Source organism: Microcebus murinus, chromosome 14 (genome assembly GCF_040939455.1).
Source record: "Microcebus murinus isolate Inina chromosome 14, M.murinus_Inina_mat1.0, whole genome shotgun sequence".
Lineage (NCBI taxonomy): Eukaryota > Metazoa > Chordata > Mammalia > Primates > Cheirogaleidae > Microcebus > Microcebus murinus.
Genome location: NC_134117.1, coordinates 80,347,432 through 80,360,629, shown reverse-complemented (window position 1 = coordinate 80,360,629; position 13,198 = coordinate 80,347,432).

Sequence of the window (13,198 nt, the reverse complement as noted above, 5' to 3'; positions counted from 1 at the left end):
CCCCAGCGCGTCGCCGCCGCCGCGACTGCGCACGCGCGGGGCGCTCGCCCTTTGACCCCAGCCAGGGGCCGCCCTCCCCCACAACCCCTTTCAGCTGTGCCCCCCGCCCTGTGGGTGGGCGGCTGCCTATTCCCCCGGGTCAGGGCTGGGGCACAGCGCATGGGGGAGGGGAGCCAGTGTATGGGGCGTCTCTCTCTCTCGGGATGTGTCCCATGGGTGGGGTGGGGTGGCTTGGTCTGTGGGGCGCTGAAGAAATCAGTCCCCTCCATCTCCTACCTCTGGAAAACGCCCAAGCCCTTGGGGAACTGCCCGCACCGCTACCGTGGGGGCCGGGACCCTCCTCTGTGTCCTCCTGTGGCCCAGTCCAAGGGGCCTAGGCCTGGCCGGGGCTGCATTGGACCCCAACCACCCTGGCGTGTGGACTCGCCAGAAATCGGCGATTAGATATTGGATTCTAGCTTCCTTGAGGTCATTTCACTAATGAGTGCACCGGAAAGAGTTTCCTAATCCATCTGTGAGGGTGGCAACTGAAAGAGAATTTTTTTTTTTTTTTTTTTTGAGACACAGTCTCGCTTTGTTGCCTAGACTAGAGTGAGTGCCGTGGCGTTAGCCTAGCTCACAGCAACCTCAAACTCCTGGGCTCAAGCAATCCTTCTGCCTCAGCCTCCCAAGTAGCTGGGACTACAGGCATGCGCCACCATGCCTGGCTCATTTTCCTATATATATTAGTTGGCCAATTAATTTCTTTCTATTTAAAGTAGAGACCGGGTCTGGCTCTTGCTCAGGCTGGTTTCGAACTCCTGACCTCGAGCAATCCGCCCGCCTCGGCCTCCCAGAGAGCTAGGATTACAGGCTTGAGCCACCGCGCCCGGCCTGAAAGAGAATTTGAAAGCTGACAGAATAGGCGAGGAAAGGCATAGGAGATTTCCACACCCAGTAAGGAAGCCTTTCCCGAAATGGAAGAAAGAAAGGAGCAAACAGAGACACCGGTAGCCCGCCCGGATGAGAGTCTGCCCCTGAGAGAAAGTACCCTGACCAGGCTCACCCGTGGGTGGGTGGCGAGCTAGCGGCATTCAGAAGAGCGAGGCCCGCGGTCTGTGCGGAAGACACCTGCGCTCGGGTGTGTGTGGCGGCACAATTCCCAAGCAGCTCCAGATGTTAAACCAAGGAGAAGCCAGGGAGTTCCCAACGCCCCAGGTGTCCTCAGCCCACGACTGGCTGCTGTGGGAATGCGAAGCCCGGCTCCTTGTCTCAGAGCGGGACAACCAGGAGGTGTGATGTCCACCCCGCACGGTTCCCAGGAGGATCAGGCTGAAGCTGCGACTTGGCCTGAAAGTGTCCCCTCGCATGGCCACCCCTTCCCCTTCCTGCTCCTCTACTCCTGGTGCCCCTCCATCCAGGGGCCAGACCTTAAAGAGTCACCCGCAAGAGAATCCTGGTCCCAAAGGAGCCTTCTGGGGGACCCGTGCTGAGAGAGGTTGTGGGCATGGCCCGCTGGGACTCTGCCCGACCCAGGGCTGAGAGATGCAACCTCCCAGCTCTGGGTCCCTGCAGGAAGTGTTGGCAAGCACAGGGCCAGTCCTCCAAAGGCCCAGGTGCAGGGAGCCCAGGCCAAGCAGCCCGTGGAAGAAGCCACATGCCGTGCCAACCCGGGAACACGACTGCAGGTCACTGCCCCCCTCCTCTTCCTCCTCCTCCTCCTCCTCCTCCTGCCCCCCCCCACATGGTGCAGGGATCAGAGACACCTCAGACACTTGCTACCCAAAGTGCAAAGGGCATCAGTTGCTCCTCCAAACCCCCCGCCCAGCAGACCGCGTTGTCCAGCCAGCCCCCGGGCCTCCCTGGGGTGCCCAGCACAAAAGTGCAGACACCCACCGGACCCTCAATCTCAGTTTTCGGATGTTTTTGCCACTCTAAGGACCCGCAGGCCAGCTGGGCCTTCGGGCAGGACAGAGAGCCCCGGAATCCGACGTGGAGAGCTGGGTGTACGTCCCCGTGAGGAGGCGGTCCCCACCTCCGCGGCTCTCCCCTTGCGGGGAGTGGCAGCCGCGGGGCCTCAGAGAAGACACCAGGCTGGGCCCCCGCGGCACAGCGGGAGCACGTCCCCCGCAGGCCGCTTAGCGAGGGCGGCAGGCGGACGGTTGGGTTGCGCGAGACGCCGCGGCCGCCCTGCCACCGGGTTCCTGGGAGGGCGTCCTGGAACCAGCGTCCACACCAAGCCCTTGGAAGGCCCAGGCGACGGAGGAGCCCCGTCAGGCAGGGGCCGAGGACGGTGACAGGTGACAGGTGACAGGCCGGGCGGGAAGGAGTCAGTCAGGCAGGGGCCGAGGAGGAGACGGGCTGGGTAAGGGTTAGGGGTAGAGTCAGGGCACAAGTCACAATCGCAAAGACCTGGAAGCGACCCGAGTGCCCATCGACCCACGAGTGCGTAAATAAAATGTGGCGCGTGGACACCACGGAGTGCTATTCGGCTGTGAGGAACGGCGGTGAGAGGGCACCTCTCGTGGTTCTCCTGGCCAGAGCTGGAACCCGTTCCAGTAAGCCAAGTATCCCAAGAATGGACACACGAGCACCACGTGCTCGCGCTCACCAGCAAATTGGTACGAACCGATGGACACCTAAGTGGACACAGAGGACTCACCTTCATCGGGTGGGTGTCGGGCGGGCGTGGGGAGGGGATGGGCATACACCTCCATTAGGAATGGGGTGGGTGCGCACCCACTGGGGGATGGGCGCACTTGAAGCTCTGACCCCGAGGGGGGAGGCGGGGAGAGGGCCATGTACCCGACCTGAACATTGGTGCCCCCACAATACGCTGGAACAACATGAGAGGTAAATGAATAAGAACACCGGGGGGAGGGGGGCACGGGCAACACATGTCACCTTAATACTTGGACTCCCATCATCTGCTTGAAGAGAGAGAGAAAAGAAAATGCACTAATAGAGATAAGAGACACTTTTTAAAAATAATGAATCCGAAGAGAAAAGTAAAAGGAGGCCTGTGGAGCAGGTCTGGGTGTGACTCCGGATCCCCCAACATCAGGTGCCACCACCAAAGATTCCTACGTGTAGCCCATAGAACCCCAAAAGCAACGGGACGAGTTCTGGTCACATACTCCCTCAAAATGACATCCTGGCCTTCTTCTGCAACTCCCTCCCCTCTCAGACTCTCAAGGTTTCCTCCAGCGTGTCGGTTCCCACAGAGCAGACTTTTGGTCTGAGACCTGACAGTCCAGATGCCACGCATGCTGCCGCGTGGCGGCGGTGTCGCGGCTCGGGACAAGAGGTGGCCCCACGGTGCGGGCTGGGGCGCCAGGCACCGCGGCGGGCGCTGTGGGTGGGGGTGACCCCCAGCCCGGGCCTCCGCGGCGCTCCCAGAAAGGGGACAGAACAAGAGGCCAAAACAAAAAAGGAGAAGCCTACGGCACCCGGGATTCCCAGGCCCGACCCTGCTTAGCTTCCGAGATCAGACGAGATGGGGCGCGTTCGGGGTGGTGTGGCCCTAGAAGGCGGCGGAGGGCGCCCCTGCCCCGCTCAAGAAGCCGAGCCTCTCTGCGCTTCCCCGCCGCCTCCTCCCGCCCCAGGCCCCGCGGGGGCCGGGCCTGTTGAGTTCGCCGGCGGCCGGGTCCGGCGGGCTCCGAGGGACGGGGGTGACGGGCGGGGCGGGGCGGGCCGGGGTGGGGGGCTGTCTCTCTACACACACAGACACACAGACACACAGACAACACACACACACCCACACACACACACTCACACTGACACTCACACTCACTCACTCACTCACACAAGATGCGCCTCCACGGCTGGACTCGCCAAGGTGGAGCCCTTCCAGCCCCCCTCCTCTCCTCGCCTGGCCTCCTTCACCTCCCCGCCCCCCACCCCCCACCCCCAGCGCGTCGCCACCGCCGCCGCCGCCGCTGCCGCCAATGACTGCGCACGCGCGGGGCGCTCGCCCTTTGACCCCAGCCAGGGGCCGCCCTCCCCCACAACCCCTTTCAGCTGCGCCCCCCGCCCTGTGGGTGGGCGGCTGCCTATTCCCCCGGGTCAGGGCTGGGGCACAGCGCATGGGGGAGGGGAGCCAGTGTATGGGGCGTCTCTCTCTCTCGGGATGTGTCCCATGGGTGGGGTGGGGTGGCTTGGTCTGTGGGGCGCTGAAGAAATCAGTCCCCTCCATCTCCTACCTCTGGAAAACGCCCAAGCCCTTGGGGAACTGCCCGCACCGCTACCGTGGGGGCCGGGACCCTCCTCTGTGTCCTCCTGTGGCCCAGTCCAAGGGGCCTAGGCCTGGCCAGGGCTGCATTGGACCCCAACCACCCTGGCGTGTGGACTCGCCAAAAATCGGCGATTAGATATTGGATTCCAGCTTCCTTGAGGTCATTTCACTAATGAGTGCACCGGAAAGAGTTTCCTAATCCATCTGTGAGGGTGGCAACTGAAAGAGAATTTTTTTTTTTTTTTTTTGAGACACAGTCTCGCTTTGTTGCCTAGGCTAGAGTGAGTGCCGTGGCGTTAGCCTAGCTCACAGCAACCTCAAACTCCTGGGCTCAAGCAATCCTTCTGCCTCAGCCTCCCAAGTAGCTGGGACTACAGGCATGCGCCACCATGCCTGGCTCATTTTCCTATATATATTAGTTGGCCAATTAATTTCTTTCTATTTAAAGTAGAGACCGGGTCTGGCTCTTGCTCAGGCTGGTTTCGAACTCCTGACCTCGAGCAATCCGCCCGCCTCGGCCTCCCAGAGAGCTAGGATTACAGGCTTGAGCCACCGCGCCCGGCCTGAAAGAGAATTTGAAAGCTGACAGAATAGGCGAGGAAAGGCATAGGAGATTTCCACACCCAGTAAGGAATCCTTTCCCGAAATGGAAGAAAGAAAGGAGCAAACAGAGACACCGGTAGCCCGCCCGGATGAGAGTCTGCCCCTGAGAGAAAGTACCCTGACCAGGCTCACCCGTGGGTGGGTGGCGAGCTAGCGGCATTCAGAAGAGCGAGGCCCGCGGTCTGTGCGGAAGACACCTGCGCTCGGGTGTGTGTGGCGGCACAATTCCCAAGCAGCTCCAGATGTTAAACCAAGGAGAAGCCAGGGAGTTCCCAACGCCCCAGGTGTCCTCAGCCCACGACTGGCTGCTGTGGGAATGCGAAGCCCGGCTCCTTGTCTCAGAGCGGGACAACCAGGAGGTGTGATGTCCACCCCGCGCGGTTCCCAGGAGGATCAGGCTGAAGCTGCGACTTGGCCTGAAAGTGTCCCCTCGCATGGCCACCCCCTTCCCCTTCCTGCTCCTCTACTCCTGGTGCCCCTCCATCCAGGGGCCAGACCTTAAAGAGTCACCCGCAAGAGAATCCTGGTCCCAAAGGAGCCTTCTGGGGGACCCGTGCTGAGAGAGGTTGTGGGCATGGCCCGCTGGGACTCTGCCCGACCCAGGGCTGAGAGATGCAACCTCCCAGCTCTGGGTCCCTGCAGGAAGTGTTGGCAAGCACAGGGCCAGTCCTCCAAAGGCCCAGGTGCAGGGAGCCCAGGCCAAGCAGCCCGTGGAAGAAGCCACATGCCGTGCCAACCCGGGAACACGACTGCAGGTCACTGCCCCCCTCCTCTTCCTCCTCCTCCTCCTCCTCCTCCTGCCCCCCCCCACATGGTGCAGGGATCAGAGACACCTCAGACACTTGCTACCCAAAGTGCAAAGGGCATCAGTTGCTCCTCCAAACCCCCGCCCAGCAGACCGCGTTGTCCAGCCAGCCCCCGGGCCTCCCTGGGGTGCCCAGCACAAAAGTGCAGACACCCACCGGACCCTCAATCTCAGTTTTCGGATGTTTTTGCCACTCTAAGGACCCGCAGGCCAGCTGGGCCTTCGGGCAGGACAGAGAGCCCCGGAATCCGACGTGGAGAGCTGGGTGTACGTCCCCGTGAGGAGGCGGTCCCCACCTCCGCGGCTCTCCCCTTGCGGGGAGTGGCAGCCGCGGGGCCTCAGAGAAGACACCAGGCTGGGCCCCTGCGGCACAGCGGGAGCACGTCCCCCGCAGGCCGCTTAGCGAGGGCGGCAGGCGGACGGTTGGGTTGCGCGAGACGCCGCGGCCGCCCTGCCACCGGGTTCCTGGGAGGGCGTCCTGGAACCAGCGTCCACACCAAGCCCTTGGAAGGCCCAGGCGACGGAGGAGCCCCGTCAGGCAGGGGCCGAGGACGGTGACAGGTGACAGGTGACAGGCCGGGCGGGAAGGAGTCAGTCAGGCAGGGGCCGAGGAGGAGACGGGCTGGGTAAGGGTTAGGGGTAGAGTCAGGGCACAAGTCACAATCGCAAAGACCTGGAAGCGACCCGAGTGCCCATCGACCCACGAGTGCGTAAATAAAATGTGGCGCGTGGACACCACGGAGTGCTATTCGGCTATGAGGAACGGCGGTGAGAGGGCACCTCTCGTGGTTCTCCTGGCCAGAGCTGGAACCCGTTCCAGTAAGCCAAGTATCCCAAGAATGGACACACGAGCACCACGTGCTCGCGCTCACCAGCAAATTGGTACGAACCGATGGACACCTAAGTGGACACAGAGGACTCACCTTCATCGGGTGGGTGTCGGGCGGGCGTGGGGAGGGGATGGGCATACACCTCCATTAGGAATGGGGTGGGTGCGCACCCACTGGGGGATGGGCGCACTTGAAGCTCTGACCCCGAGGGGGGAGGCGGGGAGAGGGCCATGTACCCGACCTGAACATTGGTGCCCCCACAATACGCTGGAACAACATGAGAGGTAAATGAATAAGAACACCGGGGGGAGGGGGGCACGGGCAACACATGTCACCTTAATACTTGGACTCCCATCATCTGCTTGAAGAGAGAGAGAAAAGAAAATGCACTAATAGAGATAAGAGACACTTTTTAAAAATAATGAATCCGAAGAGAAAAGTAAAAGGAGGCCTGTGGAGCAGGTCTGGGTGTGACTCCGGATCCCCCAACATCAGGTGCCACCACCAAAGATTCCTACGTGTAGCCCATAGAACCCCAAAAGCAACGGGACGAGTTCTGGTCACATACTCCCTCAAAATGACATCCTGGCCTTCTTCTGCAACTCCCTCCCCTCTCAGACTCTCAAGGTTTCCTCCAGCGTGTCGGTTCCCACAGAGCAGACTTTTGGTCTGAGACCTGACAGTCCAGATGCCACGCATGCTGCCGCGTGGCGGCGGTGTCGCGGCTCGGGACAAGAGGTGGCCCCACGGTGCGGGCTGGGGCGCCAGGCACCGCGGCGGGCGCTGTGGGTGGGGGTGACCCCCAGCCCGGGCCTCCGCGGCGCTCCCAGAAAGGGGACAGAACAAGAGGCCAAAACAAAAAAGGAGAAGCCTACGGCACCCGGGATTCCCAGGCCCGACCCTGCTTAGCTTCCGAGATCAGACGAGATGGGGCGCGTTCGGGGTGGTGTGGCCCTAGAAGGCGGCGGAGGGCGCCCCTGCCCCGCTCAAGAAGCCGAGCCTCTCTGCGCTTCCCCGCCGCCTCCTCCCGCCCCAGGCCCCGCGGGGGCCGGGCCTGTTGAGTTCGCCGGCGGCCGGGTCCGGCGGGCTCCGAGGGACGGGGGTGACGGGCGGGGCGGGGCGGGCCGGGGTGGGGGGCTGTCTCTCTACACACACAGACACACAGACACACAGACAACACACACACACCCACACACACACACTCACACTGACACTCACACTCACTCACTCACTCACACAAGATGCGCCTCCACGGCTGGACTCGCCAAGGTGGAGCCCTTCCAGCCCCCCTCCTCTCCTCGCCTGGCCTCCTTCACCTCCCCGCCCCCCACCCCCAGCGCGTCGCCGCCGCCGCGACTGCGCACGCGCGGGGCGCTCGCCCTTTGACCCCAGCCAGGGGCCGCCCTCCCCCACAACCCCTTTCAGCTGTGCCCCCCGCCCTGTGGGTGGGCGGCTGCCTATTCCCCCGGGTCAGGGCTGGGGCACAGCGCATGGGGGAGGGGAGCCAGTGTATGGGGCGTCTCTCTCTCTCGGGATGTGTCCCATGGGTGGGGTGGGGTGGCTTGGTCTGTGGGGCGCTGAAGAAATCAGTCCCCTCCATCTCCTACCTCTGGAAAACGCCCAAGCCCTTGGGGAACTGCCCGCACCGCTACCGTGGGGGCCGGGACCCTCCTCTGTGTCCTCCTGTGGCCCAGTCCAAGGGGCCTAGGCCTGGCCGGGGCTGCATTGGACCCCAACCACCCTGGCGTGTGGACTCGCCAGAAATCGGCGATTAGATATTGGATTCTAGCTTCCTTGAGGTCATTTCACTAATGAGTGCACCGGAAAGAGTTTCCTAATCCATCTGTGAGGGTGGCAACTGAAAGAGAATTTTTTTTTTTTTTTTTTTTTGAGACACAGTCTCGCTTTGTTGCCTAGACTAGAGTGAGTGCCGTGGCGTTAGCCTAGCTCACAGCAACCTCAAACTCCTGGGCTCAAGCAATCCTTCTGCCTCAGCCTCCCAAGTAGCTGGGACTACAGGCATGCGCCACCATGCCTGGCTCATTTTCCTATATATATTAGTTGGCCAATTAATTTCTTTCTATTTAAAGTAGAGACCGGGTCTGGCTCTTGCTCAGGCTGGTTTCGAACTCCTGACCTCGAGCAATCCGCCCGCCTCGGCCTCCCAGAGAGCTAGGATTACAGGCTTGAGCCACCGCGCCCGGCCTGAAAGAGAATTTGAAAGCTGACAGAATAGGCGAGGAAAGGCATAGGAGATTTCCACACCCAGTAAGGAAGCCTTTCCCGAAATGGAAGAAAGAAAGGAGCAAACAGAGACACCGGTAGCCCGCCCGGATGAGAGTCTGCCCCTGAGAGAAAGTACCCTGACCAGGCTCACCCGTGGGTGGGTGGCGAGCTAGCGGCATTCAGAAGAGCGAGGCCCGCGGTCTGTGCGGAAGACACCTGCGCTCGGGTGTGTGTGGCGGCACAATTCCCAAGCAGCTCCAGATGTTAAACCAAGGAGAAGCCAGGGAGTTCCCAACGCCCCAGGTGTCCTCAGCCCACGACTGGCTGCTGTGGGAATGCGAAGCCCGGCTCCTTGTCTCAGAGCGGGACAACCAGGAGGTGTGATGTCCACCCCGCGCGGTTCCCAGGAGGATCAGGCTGAAGCTGCGACTTGGCCTGAAAGTGTCCCCTCGCATGGCCACCCCCTTCCCCTTCCTGCTCCTCTACTCCTGGTGCCCCTCCATCCAGGGGCCAGACCTTAAAGAGTCACCCGCAAGAGAATCCTGGTCCCAAAGGAGCCTTCTGGGGGACCCGTGCTGAGAGAGGTTGTGGGCATGGCCCGCTGGGACTCTGCCCGACCCAGGGCTGAGAGATGCAACCTCCCAGCTCTGGGTCCCTGCAGGAAGTGTTGGCAAGCACAGGGCCAGTCCTCCAAAGGCCCAGGTGCAGGGAGCCCAGGCCAAGCAGCCCGTGGAAGAAGCCACATGCCGTGCCAACCCGGGAACACGACTGCAGGTCACTGCCCCCCTCCTCTTCCTCCTCCTCCTCCTCCTCCTCCTGCCCCCCCCCACATGGTGCAGGGATCAGAGACACCTCAGACACTTGCTACCCAAAGTGCAAAGGGCATCAGTTGCTCCTCCAAACCCCCCGCCCAGCAGACCGCGTTGTCCAGCCAGCCCCCGGGCCTCCCTGGGGTGCCCAGCACAAAAGTGCAGACACCCACCGGACCCTCAATCTCAGTTTTCGGATGTTTTTGCCACTCTAAGGACCCGCAGGCCAGCTGGGCCTTCGGGCAGGACAGAGAGCCCCGGAATCCGACGTGGAGAGCTGGGTGTACGTCCCCGTGAGGAGGCGGTCCCCACCTCCGCGGCTCTCCCCTTGCGGGGAGTGGCAGCCGCGGGGCCTCAGAGAAGACACCAGGCTGGGCCCCCGCGGCACAGCGGGAGCACGTCCCCCGCAGGCCGCTTAGCGAGGGCGGCAGGCGGACGGTTGGGTTGCGCGAGACGCCGCGGCCGCCCTGCCACCGGGTTCCTGGGAGGGCGTCCTGGAACCAGCGTCCACACCAAGCCCTTGGAAGGCCCAGGCGACGGAGGAGCCCCGTCAGGCAGGGGCCGAGGACGGTGACAGGTGACAGGTGACAGGCCGGGCGGGAAGGAGTCAGTCAGGCAGGGGCCGAGGAGGAGACGGGCTGGGTAAGGGTTAGGGGTAGAGTCAGGGCACAAGTCACAATCGCAAAGACCTGGAAGCGACCCGAGTGCCCATCGACCCACGAGTGCGTAAATAAAATGTGGCGCGTGGACACCACGGAGTGCTATTCGGCTGTGAGGAACGGCGGTGAGAGGGCACCTCTCGTGGTTCTCCTGGCCAGAGCTGGAACCCGTTCCAGTAAGCCAAGTATCCCAAGAATGGACACACGAGCACCACGTGCTCGCGCTCACCAGCAAATTGGTACGAACCGATGGACACCTAAGTGGACACAGAGGACTCACCTTCATCGGGTGGGTGTCGGGCGGGCGTGGGGAGGGGATGGGCATACACCTCCATTAGGAATGGGGTGGGTGCGCACCCACTGGGGGATGGGCGCACTTGAAGCTCTGACCCCGAGGGGGGAGGCGGGGAGAGGGCCATGTACCCGACCTGAACATTGGTGCCCCCACAATACGCTGGAACAACATGAGAGGTAAATGAATAAGAACACCGGGGGGAGGGGGGCACGGGCAACACATGTCACCTTAATACTTGGACTCCCATCATCTGCTTGAAGAGAGAGAGAAAAGAAAATGCACTAATAGAGATAAGAGACACTTTTTAAAAATAATGAATCCGAAGAGAAAAGTAAAAGGAGGCCTGTGGAGCAGGTCTGGGTGTGACTCCGGATCCCCCAACATCAGGTGCCACCACCAAAGATTCCTACGTGTAGCCCATAGAACCCCAAAAGCAACGGGACGAGTTCTGGTCACATACTCCCTCAAAATGACATCCTGGCCTTCTTCTGCAACTCCCTCCCCTCTCAGACTCTCAAGGTTTCCTCCAGCGTGTCGGTTCCCACAGAGCAGACTTTTGGTCTGAGACCTGACAGTCCAGATGCCACGCATGCTGCCGCGTGGCGGCGGTGTCGCGGCTCGGGACAAGAGGTGGCCCCACGGTGCGGGCTGGGGCGCCAGGCACCGCGGCGGGCGCTGTGGGTGGGGGTGACCCCCAGCCCGGGCCTCCGCGGCGCTCCCAGAAAGGGGACAGAACAAGAGGCCAAAACAAAAAAGGAGAAGCCTACGGCACCCGGGATTCCCAGGCCCGACCCTGCTTAGCTTCCGAGATCAGACGAGATGGGGCGCGTTCGGGGTGGTGTGGCCCTAGAAGGCGGCGGAGGGCGCCCCTGCCCCGCTCAAGAAGCCGAGCCTCTCTGCGCTTCCCCGCCGCCTCCTCCCGCCCCAGGCCCCGCGGGGGCCGGGCCTGTTGAGTTCGCCGGCGGCCGGGTCCGGCGGGCTCCGAGGGACGGGGGTGACGGGCGGGGCGGGGCGGGCCGGGGTGGGGGGCTGTCTCTCTACACACACAGACACACAGACACACAGACAACACACACACACCCACACACACACACTCACACTGACACTCACACTCACTCACTCACTCACACAAGATGCGCCTCCACGGCTGGACTCGCCAAGGTGGAGCCCTTCCAGCCCCCCTCCTCTCCTCGCCTGGCCTCCTTCACCTCCCCGCCCCCCACCCCCCACCCCCAGCGCGTCGCCGCCGCCGCCGCCGCCGCCGCTGCCGCCAATGACTGCGCACGCGCGGGGCGCTCGCCCTTTGACCCCAGCCAGGGGCCGCCCTCCCCCACAACCCCTTTCAGCTGTGCCCCCCGCCCTGTGGGTGGGCGGCTGCCTATTCCCCCGGGTCAGGGCTGGGGCACAGCGCATGGGGGAGGGGAGCCAGTGTATGGGGCGTCTCTCTCTCTCGGGATGTGTCCCATGGGTGGGGTGGGGTGGCTTGGTCTGTGGGGCGCTGAAGAAATCAGTCCCCTCCATCTCCTACCTCTGGAAAACGCCCAAGCCCTTGGGGAACTGCCCGCACCGCTACCGTGGGGGCCGGGACCCTCCTCTGTGTCCTCCTGTGGCCCAGTCCAAGGGGCCTAGGCCTGGCCAGGGCTGCATTGGACCCCAACCACCCTGGCGTGTGGACTCGCCAAAAATCGGCGATTAGATATTGGATTCCAGCTTCCTTGAGGTCATTTCACTAATGAGTGCACCGGAAAGAGTTTCCTAATCCATCTGTGAGGGTGGCAACTGAAAGAGAATTTTTTTTTTTTTTTTTTTGAGACACAGTCTCGCTTTGTTGCCTAGGCTAGAGTGAGTGCCGTGGCGTTAGCCTAGCTCACAGCAACCTCAAACTCCTGGGCTCAAGCAATCCTTCTGCCTCAGCCTCCCAAGTAGCTGGGACTACAGGCATGCGCCACCATGCCTGGCTCATTTTCCTATATATATTAGTTGGCCAATTAATTTCTTTCTATTTAAAGTAGAGACCGGGTCTGGCTCTTGCTCAGGCTGGTTTCGAACTCCTGACCTCGAGCAATCCGCCCGCCTCGGCCTCCCAGAGAGCTAGGATTACAGGCTTGAGCCACCGCGCCCGGCCTGAAAGAGAATTTGAAAGCTGACAGAATAGGCGAGGAAAGGCATAGGAGATTTCCACACCCAGTAAGGAAGCCTTTCCCGAAATGGAAGAAAGAAAGGAGCAAACAGAGACACCGGTAGCCCGCCCGGATGAGAGTCTGCCCCTGAGAGAAAGTACCCTGACCAGGCTCACCCGTGGGTGGGTGGCGAGCTAGCGGCATTCAGAAGAGCGAGGCCCGCGGTCTGTGCGGAAGACACCTGCGCTCGGGTGTGTGTGGCGGCACAATTCCCAAGCAGCTCCAGATGTTAAACCAAGGAGAAGCCAGGGAGTTCCCAACGCCCCAGGTGTCCTCAGCCCACGACTGGCTGCTGTGGGAATGCGAAGCCCGGCTCCTTGTCTCAGAGCGGGACAACCAGGAGGTGTGATGTCCACCCCGCGCGGTTCCCAGGAGGATCAGGCTGAAGCTGCGACTTGGCCTGAAAGTGTCCCCTCGCATGGCCACCCCCTTCCCCTTCCTGCTCCTCTACTCCTGGTGCCCCTCCATCCAGGGGCCAGACCTTAAAGAGTCACCCGCAAGAGAATCCTGGTCCCAAAGGAGCCTTCTGGGGGACCCGTGCTGAGAGAGGTTGTGGGCATGGCCCGCTGGGACTCTGC